Genomic DNA, 13203 nt, shown 5'->3' with positions numbered 1-13203 from the left:
CCAGGCAAGAACACTGGAGTGGGTTGCCATTTCCTTCTCCAATGCATGAAAATGAAAAGTCAAAGTGAAGTCGCTCAGTCGTATCCGACCATCAGCAACCCCGTGGACTGCACACTACCAGACACGAAATCGGTTGCACCAAGGAGATGTTTTCTGGAGGAGGGGTCCAAATTTAGGGGAGTCTAAATTTTCAGTCTGTTTCATACTCACTTTCAAATGAAACTGAGAGGGAATAATTAAAACCCAGTCATTTCAATTGTACAGTTTTCTATTGCCTACCAAATGCACACACAATAGCCACGGACCTTTCATGCCACATATTCCAAACGGTTTTCACAATTTACTCACTCAGTTAGCGGTTCAGTTTTAACCGAGGGCTTCAATCTCAGGAGCTGCTGTGCTCAGAGGCAGAGCACTAACATTTATATAAAACGCTGAGTCAGCTGGACCTCCCAAATACACCCTCCTACGGAAGCAGCTCCTACTTAACAATGACATCAGGCATCCGTACAGTGCTTCCTAAATGGTGAAAAGCTTTTACAAAAACTCTCTGGCTCCTTTCCTCCTTCCAGCGTCTCCCCAGTCCCTATCTGACCACCGGAGACTCCCTCTAGCGTCTCGCGCGCTCGGGATTCGCCCAGTAACGGTGTGGGATTCAGGACACAGCCCGCGCTGGCGGCAAAGCCCGGCCGGGGGCGACTTTCCCCGACCGACGCCCACGACCCCCGGCGGCAGCCCACCCACCGCGCCCGCGCGCCCCACTAGCACCCCGCACTCACCGGCGCAGCGGCTGACCTGGGAAGGCACTGGCCCCGGGTTACCGTCACGTCGGAGAGAGCGGGCGGCGAGCCGGCGGTCGAGGGCCGACGAGCGAGCGCAGCACCGACTCCAGCTTCACCTCGCAAGCTTTAGACTGCTGACCGGGACAGCGCCCGGCAGCGGCCCCTCCCTCGCGCCCCTGTTCCCTCGGGCGAGGGCCCGTGAAAGGCGTGGCGCTGCCTGCCTGGCTGCGATAAGCGCCCGGAGTCTGGGCTGAGAGCACGCAACCGTCATCAGTGGACCCAGCCAGGTACTGGACCTGACCGTCAGCCGGCCGCGGAGAAGGGGTCAGGGAAATGACTATCCCTGGGCTTGCGGGGACAAAGCTACAAATCCTGCTTCCGGGGCTGGTATGAAATAGACAGTGGGGAGTACCCCTGGAGACCACAAAATGCTACCCGGGCGGATCAATACCTGGTCTGACATGGGCGGATTTAGCCACTGCCAGTGTCCCACACCCCTAAGTACCAGGGGACCCTGGCACCGAGGTTTTTTTCCTGTCACACACATTGTCCACCCCCGGGGCAAGTAGGCGGTCTCTAATGAATGAGCTTCTGAGAAATGAGGTCCCCGCGTCCCAGGGCCAACAAAATCAGGAACCAAATCTAAGGGTGTCCGGACGGGGAAAAATTTTTTTTTGAATGAAATCATTACAATGAATAGTTTAAATATGTTCCTCACAATCCTGTAATACATGCATCTATTCAATACTCCGATCGTGTAGAAAAGCTGTAAGAGCGTGCAGATTCAGGAAAAGAGTTCATAACCTCTTCCTAATGCTTTCTCAAGCGGATCATTGCTATCAAATTCTGTTCAAAAATTTAACATTGAAGCCAGCATTTCATAATTGCATTGCATTATAAAGAAATAGTCGTTTTAAGTTAACATTTTACTTTGGGCTAAGCTTCACAGGTGGCTCAGTGGTAAAGAATCTGCCTCAGTTCAGTCGCTCAGCCGTGTCCGACTCTTCGCGATCCCATGAATCGCAGCACGCCGGGCCTCCCTGTCCATCACCAACTCCCGGAGTTCACTCAGACTCACCTCCATCAAGTCAGTGATGCCATCCAGCCATCTCATCCTCTGTCGTCCCCTTCTCCTCCTGCCCCCAATCCCTGCCAGCATCAGAGTCTTTTCCAATGAGTCAACTCTTCGCATGAGGTGGCCAAAGTACTGGAGTTTCAGCTTCAGCATCATTCCCTCCAAAGAAATCCCAGGGTTGATCTTCAAAATGGAGTGGTTGGATCTCCTTGCAGTCCAAGGGACTCTCAAGAGTCTTCTCCAAAGCCACAGTTTGTCGCTCAGCCTTCTTCACAGTCCAACTCTCACATCCATACATGACCACTGGAAAAACCATATCCTTGACTAGACGGACCTTTTGTTGACAAAGTAATGCCTCTGCTTTTTAATATGCCCAGTATTTATCAAGTGAAGTGAAGTACCTCAGTCCCGTCCGACTTTTTGGGTCAGACTCTTTGAGACCCTGTAGACTATAGCCTACCAGGCTCCTCCCTCCATGGGATTCTCTAGGCAAGAATACTGGAGTGGGTTGCCATTTCCTTCTCCAGGGGATCTTCCCGACCCAGGGATTGAACCCAGGTCTCCCACATTGCAGGCAGATGCTTTAACCTCTGAGCCACCAGGGAAGCCCAGTATTTATAGTGCCTGGTTATTGGAACAACTACTGAATGTATTCTCTTTTTTTTTTTTTTTTTGACCCCACAGCACCCACTGTTTCAGCCAAAGAAGATCTTAGTTCCAGGCAGGGATCAAACCAATGCTTCCTGCAGTGGGAGCATGGAGTCTTAACCACTAAACCACCAGGGAAGTCCCTAGATGTGTTCTTAATCTAACACTTTTTTCTTTCCATTTAACTAAGCTTTTTGTCCCTCTCTTATTACATATCAAGAAATAGATGAAAATCATCTGTACCCACCAGCCACATACCATCTGCTTTTAGTCTTTTTCTCTGCATACATATTTTCTTAAAAAACAAAAATGGACTTGTATACAAAGTACAGGAATGAACATCATCACCTCTGGAGTCAGAAAGTCTGCCAGATAGTCAGATAGTCTGAATTCTGGCTCTCCAAATCCTGGAGACCTGAACTAGTTCTTTAGTCCTTAAGTGGTTATTGGTAATCAGGGGAAAGGATCTCTCAGGATAGTTACATTAAATAAGACAATGTGTATAAAGCACTGATAATGTATGTGATTTCATTGCTACTGCTAAGTCGCTTCAGTCATGTCCGACTCTGTACGACCCCATAGACGGCAGCCCATCAGGCTCCCCCATCCCTGGGATTCTCTAGGCAAGAACACTGGAGTGGGTTGCCATTCCCTTCTCCAATGCATAAAAGTGAAAAGTCAAAGTGAAGTCTCTCAGTAATGTCTGACTTTTAGCGACCCCGTGGACTGCATAGCACTTAATAGATGCTGGGGCTTCCTAGGTAGCTCAGTGATAAAGAATCCGCTGGCCAATGCAGGAGTCCATCCTAAAGGAAATCAGTCCTGAGTGTTCATTGGAAGGACTGATGTTGAAGCTGAAACTCTAATACTTTGGCTATCTGATATGAAGAGCTGACTCATTTGAAAAGACCCTGATGCTGGGAAAGATTGAAGGTGGGAGGAGAAGGGGAGAGAATGAGATGGTTGGATGGCATCACTGACTCAATGGACATGAGTTTGAGTAAACTCCGGGAGTTGGTGATGGACAGGGAGGCCTGGTGTGCTGCAGTCCATGGAGTCACAAAGAGTTGGACACGACTGAGCAACTGAAGTGAACTGAATGCAGGAAAGGCAAGAGACCAAGGTTCAATCCTTGGGTCAGCAAGCTCCCCTGGAGTAGGAAACAGCAACCCATACCAGTACTCTTGCCTGGAAAATTCTATGAACAGAGAAGCCTGGCGGGCTTTGTGGAGAGTTGGACACAACTGAGTGCACACACACGCTAGATGGTAGCTATTACTATTAATATTTTGTAAAACTGCTATTTTGCAACATGGTTCCCTGTCATTCAAAATCTTTCTACAACTTTATATTTAATGGGCACATGGTATTCAGTGTTTGTTATGTACTTTAACCAATCTTCCTATTATTCACAAAATATCTTCATAAGCTCTGTCATTACACACACACTCAGGTAAATTCCAGACAGGGACTTGCTGAGGCAAAAGGTATGCTCATTTAAAAGTTTTGAAATACATATAGCTAAATTTCCCACAAAAAGTTGGTGCCAAATTCAGTCTCCCAACAATTTAAGATTGCTTTGTGCTCAGTTCTATTTGATTCTGCCCTTGAAGTCATAGTCATGTTTTACATGCCTTACAGTCAAATCATAGGCTTATCAAAGTCAGGATTTCCCAACTGAAAGCTCTGAGGTCAACAGGAGTTCACACCTTTGACACACATCATTATCGTTGTTCAGTAGCTAAGCTGTATCTGACTCCTTGCATCCCTATGAACTACAGCACATCAGGCTTCCCAGTTTTTCACTATCTCCTGGAGTTTGCCCAAACGCATGTCTCAGTTGGTGATGCCATCTAGCCATCTCATCCTCTGTCTCCCCCTTCTCCTCCTGCCATCAATCTTTCCCAGTCACAGACTATTGGAAAAACCATAGCTTTGACTATATGGACCTTTGTTCACAAAGTGATATCTCTGCTTTTTAATATGCTGTCTAGGTTTGTCATAGCTTTTCTTCCAAGAAGCACATTCTTTTAATTTCATGGCTGCAGTCACCATTCACAATGATTTTGGAGCCCAAGAAAATAAAATCTGTCACCATTTACATTTTTACCGATCTATTTGCCACGAAGTGATGGTACTAGATACCATGATCTTAGTTTTTTGAATGTTAAATTTTAAGCCAGCTTTTTCACTCTCCTCTTTCACCCTCATCAAGAGGCTCTTTAATTCCTCTTTGCTTTTGGCCATTAGAGTGGTATCATTGGTGATCTTAAATGAGCACTAGAAGGGCCAAGGTGTCACCATGCATTTCTGTAGGCAGTGCACATAGGCACAACTAGATGTTTCAGAAAAAATGCCTTCAGGAGGGAAGCCAATAGTCTTATTCATAAATTCACTTGAGCCACCCTTTTGAAAACTCTGAAAATAACGGGGAGATTTTGCAGTGGGGGCAGGGAGGGAGCCTAATACTCCTTTCCAATCATCACACCAGTGAAAGGTGTTTGCTTGTATGGCTTTCACAGGGGTATCAGTGCTTGATGGAATGTCAGCAACAGATGAGTTGATATCAACTTAATGTTGATAAACTTAATGTTGATGAACTTTATTAATAAAGTTAATAAACAAATTAACTTAATGTTGATAAAGTATAAAAAGCATGATTTATTATACAGAATGGCAATGAAAGTAAAAATCAAAAACAGTCTTCTCATTAAAGGAACAAGCTTCCTGGGCCTATAACACCATCAGTCAGTCAACTCTATTATCAAAGCTCTTATATGGACCTATGAGAAGCTCTCTTCATCCTTCTCATAGAATTCTTAATATCCTCCAAACCTCTCCCAGCCCCCTTGAGCTCTCTCTATCTGCTTGCCTCACTACCAATTGCAAGGAAGTGGTAAGGACTTGGCCCATTCCTTAATGTGTTCACCACTTAGAGAACACAGTTCCTCCTTAGCAAATTCAGGTGTCAGTTCAGTCGCTCAGTCACGTCCAACTCTTTGCGACACCATGGACTGCAACACGCCAGGCCTCCCTGTCCAGCACCAATTCCTGGAATTTACTCAAATTCATGTCCATTAAGTCAGTGATGCCATCCAACCATCGCATCCTCTGTCATCCACTTCTCCTCCCACCTTCAATCTTTCCCAGCATCAGGGTCTTTTCCAATGAGTCAGTTCTTCACATCAGGTAGCCAAAGTACTAGAGTTTCAGCTTCAACATCAGTCCTTCCAATGAACATTCAAGACTGATTTCCTTTAGGATGGACTGGTTGGATCTCCTTGCAGTCCAAGGGACTCTCAAGAGTCTTCTCCAACACCACAGTTCAAAAGCATCAATTCTTCGGCGCTCAGCTTTCTTTATAGTCCAACTCTCACATCCATACATGACTACTGGAAAAACCATAGCCTTGACTAGATGGATCTTTGTTGGCAAAGTAATGTCTCTGCTTTTTAATACACAGTCTAGATTGGTCATAACATTTCTTCCAAGGAGTAAACATGTTTTAATTTCATGGCTGCAGTCACCATCTGCAGTGATTTTGGAGCCCACAAAAAATAAAGTCTGCCACTGTTTCCACTGTTTCCCCATCTATTTGCCATGAAGTGATGGGACCGGATGCCATTATCTTAATTTTCTGAATGCTGAGCTTTAAGCCAACTTTTTCACTCTCCTCCTTCACTTTCATCAAGAGGCTCTTTAGTTCTTCACTTTCTGCTGTAAGGGTGGTGTCATCTGCATATCTGAGGTTATTGATATTTCTCCCAGCAATCTTGATTTCAGCTTATGCTTCATCCAGCCCAGCATTTCTCATGATGTACTCTCTGCATAGAAGTTAAATAAGCAGGGTGACAATATACAGCCTTGACATACTCCTTTTCCTATGTGGAACCAGTCTGTTGTTCCATGTCCAGTTCTAACTGTTGCTTCCTGACCTGCATACAGATTTCTCAAGAGGCAGGTTAGGTGGTCTGGTATTCCCATCTCTTGAGGAATTTTCCACAGTTTATTGTGATCCACACAGTCAAAGGCTTTGGCATAGTCAATAAAGCAGAAGTAGATGTATTTCTCAGAGAAGGCAATGGCAACCCACTCCAGTACTCTTGCCCGGAAAATCCCATGGACAGAGGAGCCTGGTATGCTGCAGTCCATGGGGTCGCGAAGAGTCGGACACAACAGAGGTACTTCACTTTCACTTTTCACTTTCATGCATTGGAGAAGGAAATGGCAACCCACTCCAGTGTTCTCACCTGGAGAATCCCAGGGATGGCGGAGCCTGGTGGGCTGCCATCTATGGGGTCGCACAGAGTTGGACACGACTGAAGCGACTTAGCAGCAGCAGATGTTTTTCTGGAACTCTCTTGCTTTTTTGATGATCCAATGAATGTTCGGCAATGTGATCTCTGGTTTCTCTGCCTTTTCTAAAACCAGCTTGAACATCTGGAAGTTCACAGTTCATGTATTGTTGAAGCCTGGCTTGGAGAATTTTGAGCATTACTTTACTAGCATGTGAGATGTCAGGTGTCAGGCAGGGCTTATTATAGCCCTGGGGGCATTTGGGAATATAATATCTGTATTGGCTCCCAGTGTATTTATTTTCACTACTACTTAAGTTGAAGCAAATAAAAACCAGTGCAAAAGGCTGTATGCACCATGACCCCCCACCATGGCTCCGCTTATCAGCTACCAGGGGCCTTCGATCAATTCAGTGAGAGAACAGTTAGTCTCTAAATAGAAACAGGGTATAAACAACACTTTCAAAAAAATCTCACTATAAAAGGAAGGTGAGAGAAAGCCATATATCTAAAGAGTATCTTGGGGCTCAGAGGAAATATTTCTTGTTTGGTTTAAATTAGGCCAGAATAGGTGTGCATGCCAAGAAGCCAAGCCATAAAGAAGAAAAGGTGGTTAATCAGGTAACTTAGAAAGCAGAATGGGTTTAGAATTCAGGGGAATTAGAAAAGAAAAGCAAATATTATATATTTTTAAGTTGTGGCCAAAAGGGAGGGAGTCAAGATGTGTCCTCATGTAGATAAATGTTTTAATTACGGAAAAGAGAGAAAACTGAAAGAACTATCTTTGCTTCTTTCCCTAACAGCCTACTTGTCTTTCCTAAAAGTCCTTTGTTTTCCCATAGAATCCCTTTCTCCCCATCCCACTTTCTCCTATTAAACTGGTCTATAAACCCCAGGACCTTATCTTTTTTCCTTTAATCTGTTGTCAATTAACTTTCAGCTCCTCCCCGACCACCACTAAACCTAAATTGGTAGACAAAGTTTTTCTTCCAAGGGACCTAAAGAGAGATTGCTGAGCACCAAGACCCCTAAGACTGGATTCTATAAATGTACTGACATCAGAGTTACAAATGGACATGGCTTTCCCAATCACAGAGACGTAAAGCTAGAGCAGGTTGCTGCTAAGTCGCTTCAGTCGTGTCCGACTCTGTGCGACCCCATAGACGGCAGCCCACCAGGCTTCCCCATCCCTGGGATTCTCTAGGCAAGAATACTGGAGTGGGTTGCCATTTCCTTCTCCAATGCATGAAAGTGAAAGTCAAAATGAAGTCGTTCAGTCGTGTCCGACTCTTAGCGACCCCATGGACTGCAGCCTACCAGGCTCCTCCGTCCATGGGATTTTCCAGGCAAGAGTACTGGAGTGGGGTGCCATTGCCTTCTCCAAGAGCAGGTTAGGAGGCTGAATAAATTTGAGGATGTGGTTTTGCTGGGTGGGTAAAGCAACAGAAAAATAGAGCAAGAGTTTGAGCAGGTTAAGTGATTCATCACAGAAAAGTGAAGGCAAGAAGAGAGAGGTGGTGAGGGGACCTAAATTAGGGTCACTTGGAGGCTGAAGAGCTGAAACCAGAGGGTGAAGTCACTGATTAGGAAACTGGCCTATAATATTAGCAATCCAGGCTTGACAAGGTCCCATGATTTGAACATGACAGTTGAATTACAGAAATGGAAGAAAGGTCTGTCTTCTAGTGCTGAATAAGAACTTGGCATCAGTTTAGCATCTTAAAGCAATACTCATTTATTATTTCACAATTCTGGAGGTCAGGAATCTAGGTGGGCTAGGTTGGGCTCTGCTTAGGCTATCATGCATTCAATCCAGTCGGTCAGCTGGATTCTTATCTGAAGACTTCCATCTGAAGGATCTGCTAAGGACCGATTGTTGGCAGAATCCATTTTGTAGTTTTAGGACTGAGGTCTGTGTTTCCTTGCTGACAGTCAACCATCTTCTTCAGGCTGCCCACATTCCTTCTCATGTGACTCCTCATCTCAAAGCACGTCCTCAAACTTCTCTCAGATTTTATCTCCCTCTTTTTAAAGGGCTTGTGTGATTACCTCAGGCCCATCTAGATAATCTCACTATTTTGGGGTGAACGCATTTGGAACTTCTATCACAACTTCAAAATTCCTCAGAGCAGTTCCCAGAGTAATGCTTGGTTAAGTGACCAGTGGAACCTTGGACCCTGGGGGGAGATGGGGATCTTTAGAATTCTGCCTACACTGAAGGTTAAGTTGAGATCAAAGAACACAAAAGCTAGGCTGATGGCTTGGTCATCTAAATAAACACAGACTCTGCCGAGGTAGTGACCATCTTAGAAAGAAGAGAAACACCAAAAACCAATTATCAGTGTCTTTTATGGGTATGGAGAAAAGAGGCTGGCATTAATACAGAGAGACAGCATAATGGGGGGGAGGGGGGAGTGGTGAGAGAGCAGGGTGTGGTGGAGGTGTTGAGGCCAGATGTGAAGCCAGATCACCTTGATTCTAATAATTTTCTTTATGTAGCAGACAAGAGACCAAATAATTCATTTGGTTGTAAAGTTCACAGAGGTAGTCAAGCCCTAAAAATAAGCATAGTAGAGGGGGAAATGTATATAATTAAAAAATAAGCATAGTAGAGGGGGAAGTGTATATAATTAGGTACAGATAATTAATCTGCAGAGTTAGAAAGTGGGGCAGAAGATGTAACATTTGTCCTTGAAAAATAGACTGAAAGTTTAAACGTTGAGAGTTCACCAAACCAAAGTTCACATATCTATAAAGTCTTTAAACTTTTTCACTGAAGTATAATACACATATAGAAAATGTACAGAAAATCTAAGTAAACAGCTTGATGTATATTTACAAAGTAAACACACTTGTATATCTGTTACTCAGATCAAATATATGCATATATATATTTGTGTGTGTATTTGTTATATGTCAATTATATTTCAATAAAAATAAACAAGCCCCCCCCAAAAAAACCAAATAAACAATACTCACGTTTGGTGATAAAAGTGAGATGAGTAGTTATCTTTGGAGAGGACAATGACTAGGGTAGAACATAATGGAAACTTTTGGGATATTGATAATAAACAAATATAAAAATATGTATACACATATACATAGACAGAGAGAGATAAAGAGGTTAGGGTGGCAGATATACAGGTATGTTCACTTTTTAAATATACATCAGATTGTTTACTTAAGATTTTCTTTGCTTTTTCTGTATGTATGTTATACTGCAATTTAAACGTTTACTTAAACAAAAGATTTTATGAACGCACGATATGTGGAAAAGAAAGATGAGATGCTAGATTAAAACAAGTTGATTAAGTAGGTTTCATCATTGCAGAACACGTATACAGCATTTGTTCATGGAAGTTCTTCACCGAAGAGTAGCTCAATCGCTGTATTCTCATAAACATATTAACAGAAATGTAAGAGAATCTTCTAAGGCCAAATGTGGAGGCCCTAAGGCCAAACCAAGAGTGCAGATTTATCTTGAGAGTGAGAAATCATTGAAAGTTTAATGCAGAGGGATGACACTGTCAAAGTGGTTTTAGGAAGAGTAATCTGTTTACGTATATGATGGATGGCGGATGTGGGAAAGCAGTGAACAGTCTGGAAATGAAAAAAATAGACTGAACTAGAGTTTTATGGTGGAAAAAAATTTGTGAGGAAAGAAACACCATAGGGAAGAATTTACAGTCCTAGTAACAGATAAAACATTGAATGTGAGAGACAAAGAAGCTGGAATGTCTTGTGGGTCGTTAAAGGGAATTACGAAAGTAGAAAGTATGTCCCCCACCTCAGTGTATTTCCTAAATGTTGCCTCGCTCAGAGCCTTGAACACAACAGATACTTGATAAATATTTATTGACTGAATAATAAAAGTGAGTTTATCTTATGTGATTCAGGGGCTTATCCATCCTGACCTGAATGTTGTAAAAGTGGAGAAGGGTTTATTGAGACTGACCTTTTTCATATGATCCCTTACTGACTACTATAACATTTTATTGACTGTAGAGACAAGAATTCATTCGTAGGAGCAACTGAAGTTAAAGTGTAATGAGCATTAAATGACACAGCATCCATTATATAATGCCTTAGACTTTTTTCACTTCTGGTTGTCATGCCATCTATTATAACAGATGATGTCAACAGAGCCAAAGCTTATAACTTCATCCAGAATGAGATTTTAGTCTTCTCCATGTCATCACTCATATTAGACCAAGAAATATACATTAATTATAACAAAGTCAACAGCCAGTCTAGATGTACCCAAGGTTCATCTCACCTCTACAGCTTTTGCTATTTGACCCTTGGGTGCCTCAATTTCTTTACTTCAAATTAAGGGTGATAATACCTATGTCAAAGGGTTGAATAAAGACAATAAAATAATGTATATTTGGAAAACATAAGGTAGCCTCAATCTTTCCCCAATACCAATAGTAGTAGCTAATGTTTATTGAGTACTTGGTACTTGCTAGGCAATGTTCTAAGTGCCTTTAGGTTTTGTGCAGTTTTTTCTAAATCTCATTTGATCTTCAAAACAATGCCTTTAGGTGGGTTCTGTTAAAATTTTTATCTTGAAGATGAAACTGAAGCATAGTGGGATTATGCAAAAACTGCTAAAAGATTTCTTTGGAGAGAGAATGTAAAATAAATTTGTTCACCCTTCAAAATCCTACTCAGTCACAATGGATCAAAATAAAAGAAGAAAAACAAGAAAATCCAGGCAGTTGCAAAACCAAGATGAATATCTCCATGAAAGAAATCCAAAGTGGCGAGAATTACCAAGCTTGTGGGTTGAAGGTCTTGAGTCCAGAAACAGGTAATGGGGGTAAAGAATTTGGGTAAATAAAGGGGACTCCACTGACAAAAAGCTGGGGACCAGAACCAGGCACTCTGCTTGAAGCCCAGGCAGGGATGAGGCTGCCCACTTATAAAAGGGTGGAGTGGGACTTCCCTGGTGGTGCAACAACTCCTCACTGCCAATGCAGGGGGTCCAGGTTTGATCCCTGATTGGGGAACTAGATCCCACATGCCACCACTAAAGATCCTGCATGCCTCAGTGAAGACTGAAGATCCCATTGCTGCAACTAGGACCGTCGCAGCCAAATAAAAGTATATTTTTAAAAATACACTAGTTTTAAAAATAAATAAAAAGAGTGTAGATGGTGGGAGAGAGTGCCTGTGGATGTGTGGTATGGATGGTCTTGAGGCAGAGACACACCACCTGATGGTGAAGCCCCTCAGCCCATCGTGTCTCCCTGGTGCCTCTAGGGGCCTCTGTGCCTCCACAGAGCAGGGTGGGTGGGGGGAGGCAGTGGACCCCGAGAGCTGCTGGAGTGGACCTCTGACTGTGATGTGCCTGGTCTCACCTGCTGCCTCTGAGAAGGTCTCTAACACTGCTGGATGAACTGTGGCACCTCCACGGCCTTCTGTTCACTAACAGGCTGTTCCTCAACAAAAGTGTGAAATTGAAGCTACAATCCAGGCCTTACCCAACCTCAGTAATTTGTAAGACTGATAATGAAATAAATCATGTTAATCCCAAAATTAAAAAATAAAAGTACAACTAAGCGCTGGCTAGGGATGTAGCCAATGGGTTGCTCCATTGTAGGAAAAGGAAGACACGTAACAGTCTGATGGCCCTTCTTCCTACTCCTTCTTGTTTTTTAATCCCCCTTTCATATTTCCACATCTTACCCCCCTGTGGCTATACCTTGGATAACTTCCTCAGACATATCCTCCCAGTCACTAATTCTCTATCTGTTGTTGTTGTTTAGTTGCTAAGTCATGTCCGACTCTTGGAGACCCCATGGACTGTAGCCCACCAGGCTCCTCTGTCCATGGGCTTTCCCAGGCAAGAATACTGGGGTGGGTTGCTCTTTCTTTCCATTAATCTTTATTTTAACTTTCTATCCATTTGAATCCTTAATTTCGGTAAGTTTTTTTTTAATTTCTAAGAGTAATATTTTGTTCTTCTTCAAATTGGCCTAATCATTAGTGTCCTATTTTTGCTCATGTTTTCAATGTCCTTTTTAAATCTAAAAGCATTTCCAGCAGACTTTTTTAGTTTAATTCTGATAATTAATTATAACAGTTGAACTCTCTGTGGTACTGGGTTTGCTAACTATGGCTTGCTTGATTTTTGTTTTATACTTTTTACTGTGAGCTTTTTGTTGACTGTCTCCAGGAATTCTCTGAGGCCTGTTTGAGGGTATGCTCATCTGGAAAAGTCTATTTTTACTTCTCTCAGGCACCTGGGGATAGTACCTAACTTGATACTCTTTAAATTATAGGCTTGTGTTTTGGGACCAGGCAAAATATGTGGACTGAGTCCCAAACTATGTGACATCTAGCCAGTAGAAAAAGTTCTCAAAGAAAATGTTGGGTTTTTTTTTTTTAACTTTCATTC

General features: G+C 43.0%; 1 protein-coding gene across 3 annotated transcripts in view; it reads right to left on the bottom strand.

The window, feature by feature from the left end:
* The window catches only part of ABCG2 (ATP binding cassette subfamily G member 2 (JR blood group)), a 127588-nt gene that overhangs the window by 64260 nt on the left and 50125 nt on the right, over window positions 1-13203 (bottom strand). Inside the window, exon 1 of one of the 3 annotated variants that reach the window (XM_068975749.1) lies at window positions 780-891. The exons of the other annotated variants lie outside the window; for them this stretch is intronic. The gene's annotated coding sequence lies outside the window, so the exon portion shown is untranslated. Of the gene's footprint in view, window positions 1-779; window positions 892-13203 lie in introns of those variants that run through there. 3 annotated transcript variants of the gene reach the window in all.

This window comes from Capricornis sumatraensis, chromosome 7 (genome assembly GCF_032405125.1).
Source record: "Capricornis sumatraensis isolate serow.1 chromosome 7, serow.2, whole genome shotgun sequence".
NCBI lineage: Eukaryota > Metazoa > Chordata > Mammalia > Artiodactyla > Bovidae > Capricornis > Capricornis sumatraensis.
This window is presented reverse-complemented; position numbering and strand designations above follow the sequence as displayed.